Raw genomic sequence first — 24,848 nt, forward strand, 5'->3', positions numbered from 1 at the left:
TCTACATCTAGATCATACACATGCTAACAGGACAATAGAAAGGATGACAATAAACTCAAGTCCAATGTTTTCGCTAAAGAGAAGATCACTAAACTCTGTTTAAACACAAATTCTGATTACATTCCACAAGGGGAAATTATTAGATAACAAATATTATTGCACTGTCTATATAAACACATTCAATCCTCACAACACCTTTATGCTTTAGGCACAAGGATTATCTTCATTGTACAGAAAAGATGGAAAACCCAAAGTTTTGCCCCGCTGTTGTGTCTCAGTGGTTGAACATTGACCTATGTCTCAGTTTGATTTGTGGTCAGGGCACATTCCTGGTTTGTGGGCTTGATCCCCAGTGAAGATTGTGCAGGAGGCAGCCAATCAATTATTCTCTTTCATCATTGGTGTTTCTATTTCTCTCTCCCTCTCCCTGCCTCTCTGAAATCAATAAAAATATTTTTAAAAATAAAGAAAACACAATGTCTTATAAAAACATGACAAAGTCAACAGGGTGGGGGAAAAGTAAGTTTGCAGTTGTGAGTACACAAAACACAGTTTCTTCTTCTATTATTATTTGTTATTATTTATTAATTATTGTATCATATTCCATACTTTTCCCACATCCTGTACATGTTGTGTGTACAGCAGAATTTGAATTTTCACCCAGGCAATATGGTCTCTAGAAATAAGACTTAGAAAGACAAAAATGGAGATCTCTGTTTCTTTACTTAGCTGGAGCGTACAGTAGCAGGATAATGTAAGGAAAATAAATGAGATCATGATAAGGGAACGAGTACAAACACAACATTTTCTAGAACTAAGATTAAACCTGCCTATTTTGGTTTCTAAGAATCAGGCAGTCTTTTTGAAACAATGTTCTTGCCTCCTATACAATTAAGACTATGGTTGAAGAAAACAAAAAAGACATTGCCTCCAGGTTTATTTCTTTAATGATGTGACCTCGAAGTAATTAGCATTGTACATTTTCCTGACATCTCTTTCAGCAGTCTGATTTCCTTATAATTATCTATTCTCGTTTGACCTTTATAAAATCTCACAGGTAAAATAAAATTACATAAAAGTAACTGAAATATATCATGGAAGCTTTCCACTGTTGTCAAAATAATAATAATCCTATATAATAAAAGCCTAATATGCTAATTGCCTGGCCGTCTGCTCAGTCGTTCAACCAATCAAAGCTAATGATATGCTAAGGCTGCTCAGCCGCTTGCTATGATTGGCACCAACCACCAGGGGGCAGCCACTCTGACCAGTAGCCTGCTGCTGGGTTCTGGCCAATTGGAACTGAGACAGGCCAGACACGCCCTGGAGCCCTCCCCAGCTGGCCAACCTCCTGCATCCCTCTCCAACCCTGATTGTCAACCGGTGGGGGTCCCTTGGCCTGGCCTGTGTCCTCTCACAATCTGGGACCCCTGAGGGAATGTCAGAGAACCGGTTTTGGCCCAACAGTGAAACAACGAGTTGCTATGACGTTCACTGACCACCAGGGGGCAGACACTCAACACAAGAGCTGCCCCCTGGTGGTCAGTGTGCTCCCACAGGTGGAGCGCAGCTGTGGTGGCGGGACCCTCTCCTGCCTCTGCAGCAGCACTAAGGATGTCCAACTGCCGGCTTAGGCCTGCTCCCCATCAGTTGGACATCTACCATGGGGCCCTGGACTACAAGAGGGCACGGGCCGGGCTGAGGGACCCCCCTGAGTGCATGAATTTCATGCACTGGGCCTCTAGTAATAATAATAATAATAATAATAATAATAATAATAATAAATATTTCCTCTCTGATTTATCCTGGTTATCTAAATAATTCATCTGAACAAACTTAAGCTTTAATCAAACTCATTTGATTGCCTTTTAATTAAGGCTGCATGTTGTATATTACAAATCTTTTTCTTGTGATTCCTCAATGAGAAAGTTAGAGAATTAGCCACACTTTTATTTGAATAATACAAATCATTATTCCAGAGATGGGTTTGTTTCTCCCTTCATATTAAGTGTTTCTAACACAATGCACATTTTCCATACCTGCTTCGGTTTCAAAATTGCAGGAGTTTCACTGTCATAGGAGATAAATGGAGGTATCTGTTAAGTAGGCCCTTATGACTTTTAGATTCTCTAAAATCTAGTTCTGAGTTTGAACACATAACATTTCTTGGCAGATTGTTGCCCCAATCTTGTTTTTAGAAATATAGGTCAAGTATTTAATCATCAAACAACCACGGGTCTTTAACAGATTCACATTTTTCATGATAATAGAAAACCCTAGGGTTATTTTGTAGTAGAGAAGGTTATATTATTTCTAGTTCAAAAAATTGTGAAATGCTATTTTATTTAAATTATTGTTGGGGAGGGGGCCCTTATGTCTGAATACCTTTACTGTTATTTATTTTTTATATTTTAAATCACATTCATAACATGAATATATTGTTAATGGTTATATGAGCATGTACCTTAAGCTTTTCCCTTTTTATTTCAAGCTTTTATTTACAACAAAATCAATTTGTACTGTATAAGCTGTCATTAATATTGATTTGCTATTGTGTACTAAATATATTCTATATGCATGCCTTTTGGTTAAAACTTTGCTGACATAATGAAATGCATTCTTCTTAATTAAAGAACAAACAATGTTTCTCTTTTTCCTGATTTGATGAATGCTTCAAATTATGTTATAAAAGCTTGCCAAACATTTTCCATTGTAAGTTTATTTTTTCTAATTTGCAAGAGGTTGTTTCAAAATGATTATACAGCATTTACTGAAAAGAGGCAATGTTTTGAATATGCAATTGTGTCACAAGCATTCACTCTTAATATAAGCATATACTCATATATATTCTGTCCCTCTCTGATTTCATACCCTCTCACTCTTCCCCTTGCTTCCTGCCCTCACTCCACAATGTTCTTCTAGCAGCTTCTTAAGCATGCAAAATAAAGCTTTTATATTAAGAAGAAACCACTTTATATTCATAAAAAATATCCTATTTGGATAGCTCCATCCCTTACTTCCTGAGGTAATTGTTTAAATGTCACCCCATCAGTGAAATCACCCCTGAAAATACTATGAAGTCACTGTCTATCTTCTCACCTTATGCTATTTTTCATCAACAACTTATGTCACCACCTCTGACTTAATTGTTTTCCACAACTAGAACATCTTTATTGAAGAAGAACAATATCGACTCTGGTTTGTTCATTGGTATATACCCATGCCAAGGAAAGATGTCTGGGATACAGTAAGTAAATGCTTAAAAAATATCTGTTGAGTAAATAAGTGAATGAGTGAATAATCTCCTTTATATATCTAGAAAATACTAGATAAAAAGTTAAGATTAACATATTATCTCAGCTATAGTTTTTAAATATGACCAACACAACCACCCCAACCATCATCACATACTCCCTAAACACACACACACACACACACACACACACACACACACACACACATTGAGTATTTGCTGAATTGTAGAGACTTGTACATTCATTACAGTATCTAACACTGGAGAACACAAGATACTGGAAAGGGCTTGGCATGGGTTTTCCATAAAGAATGGTGAGCAAGATAGAAATTTGAAGTTGATGGCTTACAAGAACTCTGAAGGCAGTAGGGATTCAATTGAGTTGCTGTGATATGAGTACCATAAAAGTTGTGGCTATAGTACAGCATGTGTTTGTTGTGGAAAGAATGAAGTTCCTGTGAGCAAACTAGATGCCTACAGAAGGTGAGTTGGCCTAAAACACCTTGAAAAAAAAATTGTGCAACAGGAAAGAGTCTGAATTAGATGGGAAATGAATTGTTTTAAATTGGAGTCAAGTGCTCTTGGAAATATCCGAAAGTAAGCTGTTATTGCCATACAGAAAATTCTAATTGTGAATGAAGTTATGGGATCTGTCCATGGTTCTGCCTAGGGAAGCATCAATGATATCACAGAAAATATTGCAGAAAGTGATGAGAGAAAAATAAAGGCATTGAGGTCTTCCAGATTGAACACATTCTTATATGTTTGCTATATATATTGCATAAAAACATTTGAGTCTGAAATTTGTTTTTAAAAAGGCAAGACTAAGAAAATGTTTAAGAAAACAAGAAGATCCACTTATACACACACAAACACAATGGCCTTCAAAAAGCAAAAATCTGATCTTTAAGAGAATACTTTTAAATTTATTCATGCTGCTAACTAAACTACTTTAAGTGAAAGTGTATAGAAACAGCAGTTGAAATTAACTGTCACTGTCATGAATAAGAACCAAATTATATTTGACAATCCAAGTTTCAGTTGTAAAGTGATATTTGGTGATTACTATAATTAAAAGCAAATGAACAGTATGTTAACTTCACTAATATACTGTTTGTTCAAATAAGTTACTTCTATATTGATGTGACTTACACCACAGATACACTGCAATTATACCATTTAATTCTGGATACAGTTGATGGAAGACTTTTCAACCATGAAGTCATTATTATTTTAAAGAAAATTGTCAGTTTAAAATCATAGAAAAAATAAAGCCAACACTTCTGTAAAAATATCAGATATTTTCTCATTGCTTAAACTAGACTGTAATAAGCTAAGAAATTAACATCAAACATAAAGATATCTATAGCACCTTAAATAACTATAGCAAACCATTTATTATAAATTGAAAGAATTATTTACTACCATATCCTAAAAATAGACTCAAGCTACTGAACATATCTAAATGAATATGGTATGTCAGTAGAAAAGACAAATTTTAAATATGAGTTTCATAAAACTATGGTTATAGAATTGGTTAATTATGTTCTTCTTTTAGAATATATTAAGAATGTGTTGAAATACATTTATTAAAAGTTTAATGATTAGAAAATGATCTCTGTTAATATGTATCCCTACCTATATTTACATTTTTTCATACATTTTATAATGAGTTTTAGGAAATTATACTTCTATAGATAGAAATAAAAATGTAAAAGCATCATATAATTTATAATGTTAGATATTACTCATAAAGTGATTATTTAAATAAAAAACCAACATAGTGAATATGTTTTTATTTTTAATATCTATCATTTTATTTCCATACTCAATTCACAGAGTTAAATTTATCAAGTAACTATGCTTAATTAATGTTTATTTTCTGATACTAAATTAATCTAGACAATATTTATAACTATTTAAAGGCACTGTAATACATACTTTTGATATTACACAATTTTTAACTCATTCTGAAATGTTTCCCCAACAACCTTGCAATATTATTGGAGAGGCAAATTATTCATGTCTCTATTTGAAAAAAAAAAATAATACAAATGATTACATATGAAAATGTTTAAAGTTCCAAAAGTAAAGTAATAATAGTATATTTGTGAATACACTTTATGAAAAAAGTGCAGATATTTACAACCTAGTAAATGATGTCTTTGACCTTGAGACTTACTTAGAAGACTACTTTCTCCGTTAGATGCCACTCTTTCTCCTGAGATCCTTCTGGTCACCATTCTTTACTATCTTGTCCAACCATTTATATAATCTCTCTTCTAACCAACTTTCTTCATCACTAACAATTTAATTGGAGAGTCTGAGACTCTCCATACCAAAATCTATATACATAAAAGCCTAAGCAACCAAACACCCGAACAACCATATGACTTAACACTGGTCAACTGCTCACTATGACATGCACTGACCACTAGGGGTCAGACATTCAATGCAGAAGCTGCCCCCTGGTGATCAGTGCACTCCCAAAGCCAACCTCCCGCAGCCTGTCAAATTCCTGCTGTCCCTCCCTTGGCTGGCCAGGCCCAATCAGCCCTGATCTCCACCCATCATGAATTTGTGCACCAGACCTCTAGTAAATAAATAAAACAAATTATTTCTTCATTCTGAACTCTCTCTAGCCACTATAATCTATCTTGTCTTTTCTTCTCAAGGAGTATTTTACATATAACTATTATAACTCTCCATTTACTATTTTACTATGCTGGTTCCTGTCTTAGAACCCACAGAAATTGTTCTATATAAATTTTCTACTTACATCATCTACCTGGCACTTTAAAACTCGATGTCCTCATATTCTCTTCTACTTTAATTCATTATTCTTCAATGTTCTCTGATTCATCCACTCTCAGTAACTCTGCTGATTTACCTGAATTACCTCTACCACACACACGAATACACTATTTTCATTAACCTCCTCTAAGACCTTTAAACTAGTATATGCAAATCACCGGCTAGACATAACAATTGTCAAGGTCTTGCACACTCTGCTCCTGACAGTGCAATTGTTTTCTTGCTCATTTCCTAATCTCTTGACCCAAATCTTTTCTCCATTTATGCAAACTCTCCTTTTTCCAAATCATAAACTATAATTAGTGCGATCCAAACTCACTCTTGCCAATGTCATAAACATATTGGTTCCATTTTGTACTTCCCTTTCTTTGCATGACACTTGATATGATAAAAATTTTATTTACATAGCTCCTACATATCTTTCTATCATAATTTATAAAAGCCACACAAATTTGGGTCCATTTAATAATTATGTTTTCTAATATCAACTTGGCTTACAAAACTGTATTGAAACCTGTTTTTCTAGACAGCTTTCTGACAAAGTTTTCTCAATATTTATTTCAGGATTATTTTCTCCACAAATGTCTGAATCTGGCATGCACTCACACATGACCAGCATATGACTAAGTTCCTATTTTGTAAGGATGTTAGAAGCCATTAGGTGCCATGAACCAACCCTTGCCCAACAATGTTTATCATCATCTTTGTTTCCTCCACTCCATATCCTCTCTACTATAATTTGAATCATTTTTATTTACATCTCAGATCTGTGTGTGTTTTTTAATTTAAATTATTTATTGTTCAAAGTATTACATAGGTCTCCTTTTCCCCCATTAACCTCTCCTTGGCTGCTCCAGCCCCTCTCAGAAAAGAGCAATTATTTTCTTCCTTTTCTATGGGTCCTCCTACACTAGCTCCTTCCTCTCAGTCTATTAACATATTCAGATCTTTTTTTCATCTAACCTACAAGCAAACAGAAAATAGCCAGTCATATTTTTATCTGCACAGCATCACTCTTCCATTCCACTTCCCACATCAGCACACTACAGGCTGACTAAATTTCTCATCATCCAGCTGATATTGCTTTTCTAAGATCAATTAATTTCCCACATTAAATCCAATTTGTTAGGGTGACAATGGTTAACGAAATTATACAGATGCACAATTACACAACACATCATGTGTTCACTGTATTGTGTATTCACCACCCCAAGTCAACTTCCTGTCCTTCACCATTTATGCTCCTATACTTTCCTCTATCCCTCTTCATCTTCCCTTCCCCCAGCAATCTCCACACTGTTGTCCATGAGGTTTTACTATTTTCTTATTATTTTTTGCTCCATCTCAACCCCCAGCTGTCAACCGGCTGTCTATGAGTCTGTGACTATTTTGGATGTTACTTCATTTTACTCATTAAATTCCACATATAAGTGAAATAATATCTCAGTTTTCTACAATTATTGACAGGAGACATTATCTTCTGGTTGGAAATCATCAATCCTTGGCTTTAATATCAATAGTTGTGTTTTATTTGGTCATTTCTTATTGACGTTTTGTATTCGTCTTTTTGCTAATTTTGTTTTTAGTTGTCATAATGTAACACCACCTGGCCCATTCTCCCAGAATATTTATTTTGGCTAGAAAATTTATCTCAAAATAGAAGAGGGCAAGACCGGTTTGGCTCAGTGGATGGAGCGTCGGCCTGCAGACTGAAGGGTCCCAGGTTCGATTCCGGTCAAGGCCATGTACCTTGGTTGCGGGCATATCCCCAGTGGGAGATGTGCAGGAGGCGGCTGGTCGATGTTTCTCTCTCATCGATGTTTCTAACTCTCTATCCCTCTCCCTTCCTCTCTGTAAAAAATCAATAAAATATATTTTACAAAAAAAATAGAAGAGAAACACTGTGTAGCTAGCAATGAGTTTAATGGCTTTGGTTGCTTCCTGACAGTAGAAGAATGGACATCCATCTTTCTCATCAGCTGTACAGTCACAGTTTTTGATAAAGGACATGTACTTAGGTAGCTTCATAGAGGTCAATTCATATACAGTAGGGTTCCAATCATACATTGATAAATTATCTGATTGACAGTTCATCAATATTCATTGTTTAAAAATACAGAGGCCTTTGTCATTTCATTTTATTTTCCATATGAGGATGGTCTATGGGAGAAAATAAACCTGGGACATATTAAAAGGCTGGTAAGACCCTGGCACTTTGATTTTCATGTAGATAGAATCAGATTACTGGTTAAAAAGCCCAGATTTTAGAATCACAAGTTGTTTGCTGAAGTCAGAGAAAGATTGTTATTATTGGATTGGAGATATCACACAAACCTTATCTAGGTGATGTAATATTCTCTCTCACTCAATATTCCTAGTGTCCACAAAGCCCTGCAAGCCTAAAGCTATGCACTAATTAGGATTAGCACATTGAGGAGACGTGCTTCCCAGGCTGGGCTTTTCCATTTAAGACCAGGGGTAATTTCAGATAGAAGATGAAGCTAAAGCCTCAACAATGTTTTCTCCATTATTGTTACTTTTGGTGCCATTAAAAAAAAATCTTTACTTTGGTCATTTAATAGATTTTCTTAAAAATATCATTTATCATTAAATAGTTACTTTTTTCTATTTTAATAGCTGTATCTTATTTCCTATCAATAATATAGACAATTGTTAGTAAATCTGGTGGGATCATTATAATCATCAATAATTACAATGATAGCATTTTCATTTTTCATTCTGTACATTTTTTTTGTCTTTTCTTTTTTTGTCTCCAACTGTCTTTTTTTGGACTAATTTGTTTTCTCTCTTAGTTATCTGTTTTTGTGTGAGTGTGGTTGTGTTTCTGGGCAAGAAGCCCAGACTGATATAATTTTTGTTTGTTCCTCATACAGTGTCCCAGATTCCGCTTTGAGAGAATTACTGTAAATTAATAATATGATTATAGTGTTACCTCCATTATTTATTTTCTGTAGAACCCAGCACATTAAGCTATATTATTCATAGTACTTAGCTGTGAATAAGGATATAGTTTTGTTAGTTTTCAGACATTGCACTTACAAGCATTTATTTATTTTCTTTAGTACATTAGAAATATAAAATTATCTCTTTTAGAAATATAAAATAGAACTGGTGAGTTTTTCTAGATTCATTAGGCAGTGAAGTTCTTTATGCTCCAGGTTGTATGACATCCCATCCATTTGAAATAATACTTCCCATTTACTAGTACATCTTTGCTAATAATTGTATGTGCATAAGAGAAAGCCTTGTGGATCAGTGTAGGACACCAAGAGGTCCACTATACTATGAATTGGGGTATCGGAGACACAGCTCTGCATTATCGTTAAGGTACTGAAGGACTTAGAGAAATTGCATCAAGGAGGCTGGGTCTATAAATTACTGGCAACATTTTAAAATCATTCTCAAAATCAAAGTTCCCTATTCTTTTGACATTCAACCCCCAAATGATCTGCTCTTTTTATTTCAGGGCCTAGGGAAACTGAGCTTCCTGATATAGAAATTTATTACTGTCTGAATCATCTTATTGGTTATAAACAAAAGTAAACTCTAGTTTTCCATTGATAATTGATGACCATCTTGTTATACCCAATAATCAACTTAGCTTTACTAGAAATTTTTGGTATGCTCACATCCTACATATGCCTTCATTTCATATATGAATGAATTATTATTATTATCACTTTATTTGTTATATTATATTTTAATTGTGTTTTACCTGATTCTTCAGGTTTACTCAATTTTATATATTGATTTTGATCTTTCCAAGTCTTTTGGGATTGGTTGCCTTATTTTATATTATATACTGTTGATCTAGAATCTAGCAGAGCAGTTTTTTTAAAATATTTTATTGATTTTTTACAGAGAGGAAGAGAGAGATATAGAGAGGTAGACACATCGATGAGAGAGAAACATTGATCAGCTGTCTCCTGCACACCTCCTACTGGCGATGTGCCCACAACCAAGGTACACGCCCTTACCGGAATCGAACCTGGGACCTTTCAGTCTGCAGGCCAACGCTCTACCCATCGAGCCAAACCAGTTAGGGCAGCAGTTTTTGTTTTGTTTTGTTTGTTTGTTTTTTATTCATCTTGTTCCTCTCATGAAATAGAGGAAAAATATCATTAGAAAGTCTTGATAGCCTAAAGCATCATGGGAAAAATTATCCTGAAGATACAAGTGTGATAAAAAAGTACACAGACAAGAAAAAAGGAGATAAGAAAAAGTATGGGTATTAAAACTCTGTCACTGGTGAAATGATTGTTCAATACACGTAGCAGGAGATCCATAACAGAGGGCCCAGCAAGTAATTAGGGTTTGTATTCATTATTTCTTGGCATTGGTAGGTGGGATAGTGAGCCTCACTCCTTCATGGCCACTGCAGTCACTTGTTGAAGTATTTTTATAGATAAAATCTCACCTGTATACAAAACCTAAAATCAAAATTGTGTAATTGTGTAATGTGATTTTTAAATGATATAACAAATATATGGAACTTTAGGAGGTTTAGTTCCCCCTAGTGGTAACCAATAAAAAATTCAATGAAATTCATTAAATGGGCTCTATAAAAGTAGTTTCAAGCTACTTAGAAATACTTGATAATCCCATCAATTTACAAATTTTGACACTAGGCCTAGAGGCATTATGAAAAGATTAAAAAGCTGCATAATAGCAAAGAAAGATGTTATGATTTCCAGATAAATAAATTAAAATATATTGGTTTCTTTGTTTACTTCAGATTAAGACAAAAACCATTTTCAATGTCCTAACTTTAATATATTTATGAGTATATAATAAAAACTTAAGTTATAGTAGTAGTAGTAATTTTTAAGCCCGTATCAGTAGATGTCTACTGTTATGAAAGAATGGGTACCAAAATGTAAAGTCTAAAATAATAATGTTAATTTAATAAAAAACAACACTAACTCTTCTAAGAATTTTTGTCAAACATGAACACAAGAAATTCACTGTCATTAAGACTAGATAGTAAAACAAACAAAGCAGTTCTAAAATGATTTTATTAAAATACTTGAAAGGGTCATCTCTCTCTTTTTTTAATAAAGACATTTGTATTGGTGCCCTTTGCTTGCAGGCTGAGCCTAGAATAAGAAGGCAATTTGAGGACTGAATTTGATAATTTTCCTTACTGTCACAAATGATCTATATGTTTCATTAGTTTATAAACCTAACTCCTTAGGCAATCGATTCTTGAAGATAGTATAAATTAAATCTTCATATATGAAATAAACATAACTATATTACAGATGTAAGTATGATATGTTAAAAATGAAACAAAATCAGTGTCTAGTTAACTTTAAATCATAGTTACTGGGTTTTGTTAGAATGTCATTAAACTTCTTTTCTGTTAGTTCAGAATGTGTGCCCAAATTTATTTTGAAATTTTGTATACATTAACCAATTTCAATAGTTATGAACCCATTGCAGTTTTTACCATCAAGACTCTATTTTTCCCTTTATAATAGTCACCTTGACAAATATAATATAATTTGCCTTTTACCTGTTTATAAGAGCTATATTGAGACAAAGACACATCTCATTGGTATAGTTTATAAGGATATAAAGACTAATATTTTTAAGAAAAGTTAGCAAAACTAAAACCATTATTTCAATACATTTTATTTTATTTATGTAATTGAAAAGTGCTTTTCAGCAACATATGCTGACTATATAAAGCATTCAGTCTGAGGACAACAAAATACTTTGAATGGGGAATATGAGATAACTATAGTTTTGTCTTTGATAAAGAGTACTGTATTTTAATTGAGGAAGGTCATATTTTACAGGTAATCGATAGTCAAACAGTTCCTTCAGTAAAAATAAATGTATATCTTGTAGATAACAATAAAAAAGAAAACCAATTGAAATCAAGTTAGTCAAATTGACTTTAAAAAATCAAAGTTCATCAATATCTCCACCCTCTCTAAGATACAGAACATTTACCTTAAATCATCCTTACTAATGGCTATGAACTGAATCGTTGCCGGGAGCCGGTCTATGCTTGCTGTTTCAAGGGACCTGGCATATATGGCATACTGTTCTTAATATGTTTGCTCACCTTCTTGGCACTATGTGTTTTAACCAAGGTCTCTGAGAAAGGTTGTTTCCCCAGGTAGGGATTTTCCCCTGAAGTTAGGGAGGGAATAAAACCCCTTAACTAAGTGCCAGGCGGGTAATTAATCACTTTAACTATGAACAATCATGCTTAAGCTACATAATCTTTACTCCCTGGAATGGAGATAAGAAACGCCCTAACCTTTGGAATAGAGATTGATAGGATTGGAATCAACTGGTATAAATACAGATGTAAGAACACAGAACTTAGAAGACAGAACTTAGAAGACATAACCTACACAGAACCTAGAGACAGAAGAACTTCGCTCGAGAGAACATGGAAAAAGATCCTGGACAGAAACTGGCCACAGAACCTAGAGACAGAACCTAGCGAGAGAACCTGGCTGAAGAACCTAGAGACATAACCTGGCTACAGAACCTGGATAGAACATGGCAAGAGAACCTGACTAGAACCTGGTGACTGAACCTGGCTGGAGAATCTGGACAGAACCTGGCTGGAGAACCTAGTGAGGGAACATGGCTACAGAACCTGGCTGGAGATCCTGAGCAGAACCTCTCTGGAGATCCAGACCAGAACTTGGCTGGAGATCCTGGCTAGGCTGCTGATCAACTGAACACTGTCTCCGTGTCCTTCCTTCTTCGCCGACTCCGTCTACACCTTTGGGAACCCCTGGACCTGTTGGGGTTGGACCCCGGCAAATCATATTTTCTCAAAATTCATATGTAGAAGCCCCAACCCACAATGTGATAGTAGTATTGGAAACAGGGTCTTTGGAAGGTAGTTACATTTAGAGGAGGTAAAGAAGGTGGGACCCATAGGATGAGATCAGTGCCCTGTGAAAAGAGACATCAGAGCATGCCCTCTCTTTCTTCTTGCCCTGTGAGAACACAGAAAGAAGGTGGCCATCTGAAAGCCAATAAGAGAGCCTTCCCCAGAAACTAACCATAGAAGCATCTTGATCTTGGACTTCTAGCCTTTAGAACTGTGACAAAGTAAATTTCTGTTTTTTAAGTTACTTAGTCAATGATAGTTTGTTTTGAAAGGCCAAGCTAAGACATTAGTCCTTCAAATCATGATGAATAATATTTCAGTTCTGTCTAGTTTCTTTATCCATGTGTGTATCCGGTGCACAGATTTGTGCATGGGTGGGGTCCCTCTGGGTGGCCTGCAGGGATTGGGCTGAAACCTGCAGTCCAACGCTGCCTGCAGCTCCTACCTGCTGCTCCTACTCATCCCAGCCTCACTGTGCCTGCTGTTGGCTCACTCCCAATCAGTCCCCATCATGAGAGGCTTGTGCTGCAGCAGCAGTGTTCACTAGCCATGAGCCCTACATCTGGCATCCTCCCAAGGGGAGTGGCCTGCAGGATCAGGATGAAACAGGCTCTCCAACATCCCTTGAGGGGTCCCGGATTGTGAGAGGGCACAGGCCAGGCTGAGGGACCCCACCAGTGCACGATCTAGCAGGAGAGGGACCTCAGTAGGGCTCCAGGGCAGGTCTGGCCCATTTCCCTAAGTCCTGATTGGCCAGACCCCAGCAGCAAGCTAACCTACTTGTCGGAGCATCTGCCCCCTGGTGATCAGTGCAGGTCATAGGGAGTGGTTGAGCATCCTTAGCATGTCATTAGCATATTGCACTTTGATTGGTTATTTGGTTGTCCTGCCATTTGGTCTATTTACATATTACCCTTTTATTATATAGGATAATAGGATATTATTAGTTTATATATGCGATATATGTGATAGTAGTATACATTTATTATATATTAGTGAAACATGTCTATATGTATAATAATTTTATAATCTATGCCTATTCACAGGTTTACTAGATTAATGCCTTTGTATGTTGTATTGCTTTTGTTCTATTTCAGTTTTTCTGTAGTTTTTTTTAGTAAGTATACACAGCAAAATACTATCTTTGAACTTTTATTTCTCTCTTTTAATGATTGTTTAACTAGTTAGATATTCTATATTGACAGATATTGCCCATAAAAACAGTAAATACCCTTCTATTATCTTGTTTTCTCTTTTTTTTTTTTCTGATCAGAAATGCATTGTTAGTTGTATGCAATGCTTTTATTTTCTGATTGTTTTAAATAACTTGTTTGGTATTTGGTATAGTTTCATGATATAAATCTAGGAATGGGTTTGTTTTTCTTATTCTAAACACGCCTGATATTATTCTACAATTTTGGTATGATGGTTTTCTTCATTTTTGTTTTTTCTACTATCATAAAAATTTTAGTGGTAGATAGATTGTAAACTTAATTCTCATTCATCCCTGAATCCTTATTATTACAATGTAATTTTGTCATTTTCCCTATAAAGTTTAATGTCTACTTTTTTATCCGTTTAAATCAGATCTGGTGTAGAGAGTCTTTTGGTCCATAGAATATGGTAGAAGTGATGCCATTTCAGACTTGACCTTGACATCAAAAGCCTTTGAGCACTTCAGTCTCTCTTCCTGCCTCTCTCTCCATAAGAATAAGACTGCCATACTACAGGGGAATTTAAAAAATGGGAAAAAAATGAGTCTTAGGTCGGCCAATTTATAACAGCCAACCCTCTGCTGACCCATCAATTGATCACAGATGGATGAATGGGCCCAGATTAAATAAGGTGATCCAGGCTCAGGTTTACAAGAACATCCAAGCACTCATAAATACCTGCTAAATCCTTATTCATTTTCTCTTTGAGTATATTTTCCACTACATTTTCTCTAATTCTTCCTTTGGCATTCCTATTCATTATAATCTACACCTATTTCTCCAAATTTTCCATTTATCTTAATTAGTTTTTCACACTGTAATTTTGTCTCTAAATGATACTTTCTGGGTAATTTACTGTGCCTATATTTTTGATCATGAGTTCCCATGTAAGGCATGTTTAATGAAAATTTCTTTACATCATTCCTATTATTCGCATTTGAAATTCAAAACTATCAAAGAAAAGAAAGAAAAATAAGGAGAAAATGATGAACCCTATATTGGCACAACCTAAGTCATAGGATAAAAGACAAGAAACTAAGGATGTTTTCTGAATATGAATCTCTAGTTATATATGAACTTGATATAAAATGCACATTATTTTAAATTAGCCACCAGAAGAGAAATTCACTCTTCTAATACCTACATTTTAAGGTATTCCTTGAATTTTGACAATGTTTTCTTCAAACCTCTAATAAATAGAAAACCACTTTAAAAATTCTAAAAGGGTTAACTTTTGAAAGTTTATTTTCCAGGATTTAAAATCCAGGAAAAATAGTGACTTGATTTTCCTTCCACTTTGAAACAACCAAAAATACAGGAAAAAATATGAAGCAATCATTTTCAAAATATTAGACATCACCAGTCAACCACAGTGATCCCTCACATAATGGCAATAAACAAGGTAAGTACAGAAATGGTCTTGGGAGAATTCCAAAGCAACAGCTCAAGGAGTTCAAGGCGTTCAAGGAGAGGGAAAGCGGGAGAAGCCCAGGAAATTCTCTGAAAGAAGAACATAGATTTAAGAAATCACAGAGAACAAAGTGGCTAGACATTGAAGACCAGCATAGTGTTGAGGAGAGAGCTACACAAAAGCCCTACCTCAGAAATCTGCAGCAGGTAGCCCTGGGGAAATTAGTTGAACATCAGTAAACGCATTCATGTTGCCTGGCCTGCATGCCTCAGTGGTTGAGCATCAAACTATGAACCAGGATGTCACAGTTGTGTTCCTGGTCAGGACACATGTCCTGGTTGTGGGCTCGGTCCCTAGTGTGGGGAATGCAGGAGGCAGCTGATCAATGATTCTCTCTCATCATTGATGTTTCTATTTCTTTCTCTCCCTTTCTCTCTGAAATCAATAAAATATACTTAAAAAATTAAAAAAACACATTCCTGTAAGGAAACTATCAGCAGGCAGAAATAGAAGCAGCAGTTAGGACTTTCACACAGGCCCAAGCACAGTGCCTTATCACCCACATTGGAATTCTCATGATTCACGTACCATGAGCCAAAACCTTAGAAGGATGTTGCCTCATCAGTAGGAAATAATAGCTTTAGACTAAATGCCACTATAGACTCACATAACAAATCTTGAAATCAAGACAAAAAATAATGAAACAATTTCTATGTCACTTAACTGCATCACATTAAAAGCTCAAGAATATTTATAAAAATACAAAAATATCAAACACCAACAAGGAAAAATCCCCAATCCTTGGAATCCAATTAAAGAATTACTAGGAATGAAGAGAGACAGGAAAATATAATCCATAAAAACTGACGCAAGACTCATAAGTGAGTATGCCATATATGCCAGGTCCCTTGAAACAGCAAGGATGGACTGGCTCCCGGCATAGAAGAACAGACATTGTTTTAATATTTTTAATATGATTTGACCATGAAAAGTAAAAATAGACAAAAATAATAATTGTTCACACTAAAAGAAAAAAAAACAAAAGAAGATTATTCAGTGTGGATTTAATTTGTTAGGTTTTTTTAGGACAAAACTATATGTTTCAATTTTACCATGAAAACTAAAAAAATCAGCAAACTTAAAATGTAAAAACATAAGTTGGCAATGATAAAAAATGGCTCTTAACATGATTTTTTATTGAAACTATGTGTAAGAATTAATTGAAGCATGCTGTCTTACATTTGTAGGGGCTCTACTGTGAGGGATGAATATTTGTAATCCATTAAGGACTCAGTAAACTAATGTTTTCGTCTGAATTCTGATCTCTATTTTAATCTGCTTGTTTGTAAAAGAAAGACCTATTTCATATTATCTTAGGAATAGAAAAGTATTTTGGGAAAGTTTAATAATATGGAAAAAAAATCCAAAGCTCAAAGAACTAAATAAAGACATATGTACATGTTAAATTAGTTAGGTTGAAAATTATTAGGACTTCTCTCTTTTTCCCTTCATGTTAAATACATTGCTACCAAATTAGAGCAATTTTTAAATTTTTATTTATACTTTTCTTTGAAATCTGAAAAAACACACATGATAATATCATATTTGTACTCTACCTTTGGGTAACAGGTGATGGTAAAAAATGTTAGAAAGAAATATCTTTAAAGAGATATTTATGTGCCAAGTATTATATTATTATCTTCTCAAAACAAACACTGTTTTGTTGAAGTGTGTTGTTTTTTTTCTGTTTGTCTTTGTAGATGACATAATTCAGATATACTTTAAAAATACATATTTTATTGATTTCAGAAAGGAAGAGAGAGGGAGAAAGAGATAGAAACATCAGTGATGAGAGAGAATAATAGATTGGCTGTCTTCTGCATGTCTCCCACTAGGGATCAAGCTCGCAAACCGGCATTTGCCCTGACCTGGGATGGAACCGTGACCGCCTGGTTCATGGATTGAAGCTCATGACAGCTGGGCCACACTTTTCTTAACTTTAGTAGCTAATAAGTGCCAGGACAGAGATCTAAACCCAGATCTCATGTCACTCTGACACCAAAGCCCATATTGAAGCATATCATTTTTGCATTATATTTGTCCTAAAAGCTGATGAGATGCTTGATGGAGTGTCTGCTCATGGTGTGAGTATATGTGTTACACGCTTATTATCCTGGCTGAGCGATAATTTAGGGATGAAGCCTTATAGATGCTTTGATGGCAAAAATGAGGTCTTAACCTCCATAAGAGTATCATTCCTAGCTCTCCAGAGACAAGTTTTCACATTTTAAACTATATAAATTCTGCCCTAGCTGGTTTTTCTCAGTGGATAGAGCATTGGCCTGCGGACGGGGGCACATGCCTAGATCGTGGGCTCGATCCCCAGTGAGGGTCGTGCAGGAGGCAGCCGATCAATGATTCTCTCATCATTGATGTTTCTGTCTCTCTCTCCTTCTCCCTTCCTCTCTGAAATAAATAAATAAATGTGTATATATATATATATATATATATATATATATATATCCTGTGTTTTTAAAGGCACCATTGAAATTCTCAATAAATTTTTGTTACCTAAATCTGATTTCTAAAAAATTAGTCATCAAGAAGTTGGGATGATGAAAGGTACAGCTTTACTCATGGGCATACATAGGATACATTGGATATGCTAGACTCTGTCTCAGTGCAATCCCTGACTGCAAAGGTGTCAACTATGTATAGTCCCTGTTTGGGCCCATTTTCAGCATTAAAACTTCATTAAGGAACATCGGTGTAAAATCCATAATTCAGATTCATTTTGGCATATATATATATATATATATATATATATATATATATTAACTACATATTTTGATAAACACTTTAATAGAAAATCCCAAGTATGATGAAATTCCCCCACTAAATAGTTTAGCATAAACCTCTAAAAAGTAAAGATATTTTCTTACAAGTATCAATGATTAGTCATTCTTTACCATCTAGCACTCTAAATAGAAATATGTCTCTAAATATATTTTTACATTTTTGTTACTTCAATCAGAATCCAGAGTCCCTGAATTGAACTTGATTGAGACGGTCTCTTAAACTTTAAGAAAATACAATTTAATATTAAACCCTAATAAGGTGAAATTCTTAAATGAAATAAATATATCATTGTACTATACCTAATGATTATGCTTAGCACTGTAACCTGGACCAGTGAAACTTTGTAAAGAAATGGCCCAATCCAAGGATTGGCATTTGGGAACCTCCACTCCACCCCACCAATAATTATCAAATAACTAGAGGCCTGGTGCATGAAATTTTTGCATGGCACGGGGTCCCTCAGCCTGGCCTGCACCCTCTCCAATACGGGACCCCTTGAGGGATGTCCGACCGGCAGTCGGACATCCCTCTCACAATCTGGGACTGCTGGCTCCTAACCCCTTACCTGCCTGCCTGCCCGATCACCCCTAACCACTCTGCCTGTTGGCCTGATCGCCCCTAACTGCTCTCCCCTCCTGGCCTGATCGCCCCTAACCACGTCTGCCTCAGCCCCTGCTACCGTGGCTTTGTCCAGAAGGACATCCGGAAGGGTGTCCTGAAGACGTCCATTCTATCCAGTCTAATTAGCATATGACCCTTTTATTAGTAAAGATGAGCCTGAGGACAGACAGGGTGTGTTAGTTACTCAAGACCACACTGCTAAAAAGAGTCAGTAGAAAGAGTGGGCAGAAATGCTGTCAGTAGGGCCAGTCTTTAAAACAGTGAGCATTATGTAGTGTTTAGGTGTTTTGTTCAGGATATAAATACTTTTTCAAATATTACAATTTCACATATGATTGACAAAAGCAAGTAAATATAATTTACCATAAATTACCAGCTACAAAATATCTCATAAACTCTATGGAGGGGGACTGAATCTTAGGTTTGAAATTTCATTTTATATTATCTAACCTAATATAACAATGGAGTTTTCAGAATCAAACCGTCAATCAAAGTGATGAACATAGGCATACACTAAATATTTTTCTGTTCAAAAAAGAATCTCCAATATGATAATGAGTACTGCTGGGTGCCTATCAGATTTGTCATTTACAAGCGATGTACTGGCTGCAAATACACATATGGTATCATCTTCATGATTTTAAGAGTGCAAAATAACCAGAAGACATTCATATAAATTGCCTACTTCTACTACAACAAGCAAATCTCTATTTTTGATAGTCTTAAAGATTCAAGAAATTAATATAAGTATATGAAATTGAAATCAATTCATGATTTGTACTGGGTAAAAATAAACATAATAAAATTTGCTTATGATAAATAGATGCAAATGTTATATGTTTCTTGATACTTTATGGTTTTCAAAACTTCTGAAATAAGGAAAGTTAATTGAATTTAGTTGAATTGACATGGTATTACAATGTTATCAAGTACATTTTGCCATCCAACTTTGAAAATCAAATACCAGTAGGATAAATGCAGCATCTAGGTAATCTCCCAAATGAAGGCTCATCCAAGAGAAAAAAGTCATCTTCTATTTCTTTAATGTATTCAGCCTTTAAGCAACAGATGTAATGTCTAACTGCGTAAAGCAACAGTTTGACAGGAAACATCAAAACTTAAAGATCTTATGTCCTGTCTCAGTGTCTCACTGGTGCTTATGATTGACATCAAACCAGAACTAAATAGCCGTTTATTAGCAGACCTGTCTTCAGCTCCGCACAAAGGCTTTTGTTGTCCTTGCACAGCAAGCAGGCTTAATAAATAAAACTTGCACCCATGCTAAAATTGGCCCCAGAATTTATCTTACCATTTTACAAAACAATATGGATACACCATTTCTGCAATAAAGTTGCAGTAGAGAACATTATGTTGCATTATATTCTAGTTTAAAATACGGGAAGCTGTATCAAAAGAGGTCCCAAATGTTTTTATGTCCACATAAATATGTCTGTATTTGAATCTCGAAAGAAATGTGACTAAAAAACAACTTATTTTTCTGGGATAAAATAGAAAGCACAGCAATGGGGAAAGAAAGTAAAAAGAATAGGTTCTAAACAGGACCAGTGGCGATGTAAGAGGAAGTTCTAATATTATAGCCAGAAAACCTAAGTGCAAATGCCCACTTGATCTAGATTGAATTGTTCAATAAGTTCTTCAATGAAGAAATGAGGATATTAATATCTACCTTATTAATTATGGCGAACATTCAGAGAGATAACTAACCTACACCGCAGTGTCTGTCACAGTGCATGACTTAATTATGCAATAACCCATAAGGTTGAATAATGTGACGAGATAAGCCACAGCCCTTCTTTAAAAATTCCAAACCACACACACACAAACACATACACATATAAAACACAATAAAAACATCTCAGGCCTGTTGTAGAAGATAAGTTCTTAGCATTTGAGTCATTTCTTGGCAATTACGCTTAGAGAGCTCTGAATCTTCACTTGCAACACAGAATTAAATTTCAGAAGGCAGTAACAGATCGCTAACATAGCAATAGCGAATGTTATAACCATTTGGCTTCACTGAAACAAGACCTTAAGAAAAGAGGACATGGCAATATTGAGTTTCTGTGATGGGCCGGGATGTGTGGCTGAGTGGTGAGCTGGAGGATAACTGTCAAAATGTTGGGAAGTTTAAGGTTGGGCAGCAGTATATGGAATTATGAAAATATCCATAGATTCATAACAGTGAATACAAAAGGTGGTTATTTCCATACTACAGATGCTTACTATAGTTTGGCTTTGAGTTAATTGTATAAAATATATAATTAAACACATAACATGTAAGACAGAAGATGGATTATGCTTTTATAACACTGCCATAAAAATTCCCTCTCAGATTTTACAAACTTGATTTGGGTGACTATTCATTATTGTGCATATCAATGACTGCATACTGTAATTAGGAAACCACCTACAATTGCAGATGTGTTTTCCTACTGATCTATATAGGAGTGTGATTTTTTAATATCTTTTTGTTGTTTTTATTTACATAAAGCCCTTTTTAGTCACAGATCTATTGAAAATTTCATGAAAGGCATGCAAACTCTAGGCATAAAAAATGCATAAAGGAACACAATTTTGCTCATATTCTGAAGGGATTTACTATTAAAGTTCTAGGATTTTACTTGAAAGAAAGCAGGAAGCAAAGACCTGGAGAGCATTATGCTATGTGAAATAAGCCAGTCAAGGAAAGACAAGCACCATACGAGTTCCCTCATCTGTGGAATCTAATGAACAAAATAAACTAATAAACAAAATAGAAACAAACTCACAGATACAGAGAATAGGCTGACAGCTGTCAGAGTGGAACGGTTGGGGAGCTGGGTGAAAAAGGTGAAGAGTTTAAGCAACAAAACCACAACTCATAAACAGACATTGGTATTGGGATTATCAGAGAGAAGGGGTTTAGATAGAGAGGATAAAAGAGGGATATATGGTGATATAAGGAGACTTGACTTGGGGTGGTGAACACACAATACAATAAACAGATGATGCATTATAGAATTGCATACCTGAAACCTATATAATTTTATTAACCAACTAGAGGCCCAGTGCATGAAATTCGTGCATGTGATAGGGTGGGTCCCTCAACCCAGCCTGCATCCCTCTCACAATCTGGAACTCCTAACCACTCACCTGCCTGCCTGCCTGATCGCCCCAAACCGCTCTCCCCTGCTGACCTGGTTGCCCTGAACTGCCTTCCCCTGCCGGCCTGATCGTCCCTAACCACCTCTGCTTTGGCTCTCACCACGGTGGCTTTGTCCAGAAAGATGTCTGGATGGATGTCTGGAAGATGTCTGGTTTAATTAGCATATTACTCTTTTATTAGTATAGACTATCTTCCGACTATATTCAATATTTTGTAAAATATGAAGAAGATAATAATGAATTCAGAATTAGAAAAAAAACACTGATTCTAAATACCAGAGTGCCTTGATGATGCTATATATCTGCATGAATAAATTATATATATCCCAATATTGCTGATGGTTAATAGAAAAGAGTTTGTGCTAGAAGCACTCACAATCTAGGTTTAGCTGCCTCATCAATAAAATGAAGAAAATAAAATTGGGTTATTCTGAATATTAAATGAAATTGTATCTCAGTCATTTAGTATCTGGCTTAGAGTAGATATCAAATAATTTATATGCATAAAGTGAAAGTATCCAGCATTTGGAAACTTTTTTTTAATTAAGCAAATATCATATAGTAGGCTAACCAGCTACTTGACACCTGAAAACTCAGCTCTGCTTCAGGAGCTCAGGTCAGCCTCCCCTGACATCCTTCTGGTACTCTCCCTATCCTCTCATCCAGTGAAGCCATGTCAATCAAAGTTCATTCCTTCACAGTCAATGCCTTCCCAACCATCTGGCCTCACAATTTGTTAATCTAATAAGCTAGTTTGTGCTCATGAGTCAAAAGTCAAGATGTTTCTTCCTCAGCTATCACCAAACCTCTGCTCTTTGAGACTTCTTTGTGCCTTTGAGGAGGCATCTTCTATTAAAAGAGCTCTTTGCCACGTTCATCCCTTAGTTCAATTCAATAAACATCAACTAACCTGTTTTATGACTAGTATTTAATGTGCTTTACTCAGACTGGAGGCAGAAAGGAGAAATATAAACACAAATACCTTAAGGCCACTCTCCTGAATACAATCAGTTAACTATAGTTCTGAACATAAAAGACTTGGTAATAAGGGTTTATAAGAGGTGAGTCAAATAAGTTTTTTTGGTGTTTTTTTTTGGAAAAGAAAACTTCTGGTAATTTAGGTTACAGTGTCAATCTATATATATATATAAAAGGCTTATATGCAAAGTGTCTCCTTGGGAGTTCTACACAGAGACTGGGGGTTCGATCACTCGCTATGACATGTGCTGACCACCAGGGTGCGCGTGGAATGAAGGAAGGCCCCAGCCGTCAGCTGGAATCGCCTGATTGGCCCTGATTGCTGGCCAGGCCTACGGACCCTACCCATGCATGAATTTCATGCACTGGGCCTCTAGGAATTACACAAACAAAAATTAATTAAAATGGAAAGTAGAATATTTAGAAAAGGAAAAGTTTAAGATAATGTACAGTTAAAGAAGGCATTATGCTTCAAGAGATTCACTCATTTTTGAAATAATTCTTTATTTTATTCCCCCCAAAAGTATAATTATGTATTTATAAGTATACACTAAATGCTTTTCTTGGATTTATATAAATTAAATGTCAAGTGTATGATCACTAAATTGAAAATCTGTCTTTTGAGGTTATTTTTTTAAGAAGTTGAAGCATTTGGTGAGATGACATATTAAAGTGATAGCTTTAATGCAGACTGGAAGAAAGCTTCTTTCTTTCAATAAGATGTTTTAGTTAATGACACTATTGAGGGAGCAATAGGGGTAAACATTTAACTTTAAGCAACATGAATAATGCTGTTTATCAACAAAGTGAAAGAAACTTCAAAGTACATAATCACATTCTTCCTCATAAACTGCCAGCTTGATTCTGTCTCCCAGAGGAGAGAAAGTGCTCAGAAGTCTATGAAGGCTATGTGACAAGAGAAAAAATTCATCCTAGAGACATTGCACAAACTTTCCTTGCCATGGACGCTAACTTCCTAACAAATGGCAGCAGATGCAATGAGAAAGTTGAGGTCCCTTTTCTCTTTAATGAGGGATCCAAACCTTTTCTTGAGCTTTCTTCTTCTTCTTTCTAAAGAAAATTTAGAAACAACTACAAAAACCAGCTTAATATAAATGTACCTTTGCTAGTTCTAGGACATATGAATAGCATGCCTATAAGAAAGAACTCCAATTCGTATTAGGGAAAATAATGGGATAGTGATATTAAAAAAAACAAAGATTTCAAAATACAGAAGAAGATTAATCTGCCAAATCTCAAAATATCTCAGTAAAGCTATAAAAAATTTTAAGAGAAACCAGGTGACCATGACATATAATATATATTTAACATATAGTAAGACATTTTAATATAAAAATTGCACAGAAAATTGTACCTTATAATTTGCTTTTTGATTGGTGATCTATTTTCTTTTTATAAATTGCTGACATTGGATTCTGAAGCAGAAAAAATATGAAAAAAGTTATCACTCATCATATAAATATATGCATAGTTATAAATAATATAAAACATAGTTAATATAAATTTCTCTATATCACTCAAGAATCCTATTCATAAAAACATAGTGGAAGATGAATAGCAAATACACTTTCTGAAGAGGAAAATACTGAGTGGCTTGAACTCAATATTTTTATTTTAGGGCATTGTCTT

The 24,848-nt window shown here is 35.1% G+C and overlaps 1 protein-coding gene across 1 annotated transcript in view; it reads right to left on the bottom strand.

The window, feature by feature from the left end:
- CDH18 (cadherin 18) overlaps positions 1-24,599 on the bottom strand; it is a 517,801-nt gene extending 493,202 nt beyond the window's left edge. Inside the window, exon 1 of the mRNA XM_081089751.1 lies at positions 24,574-24,599. The gene's annotated coding sequence lies outside the window, so the exon portion shown is untranslated. The remainder of the gene's footprint in view (positions 1-24,573) is intronic.
- Between the last annotated feature and the right edge of the window lie 249 nt (positions 24,600-24,848).

This window comes from Myotis nattereri, assembly GCF_964212035.1.
Source record: "Myotis nattereri genome assembly, chromosome: 4".
Taxonomy (NCBI): domain Eukaryota; kingdom Metazoa; phylum Chordata; class Mammalia; order Chiroptera; family Vespertilionidae; genus Myotis; species Myotis nattereri.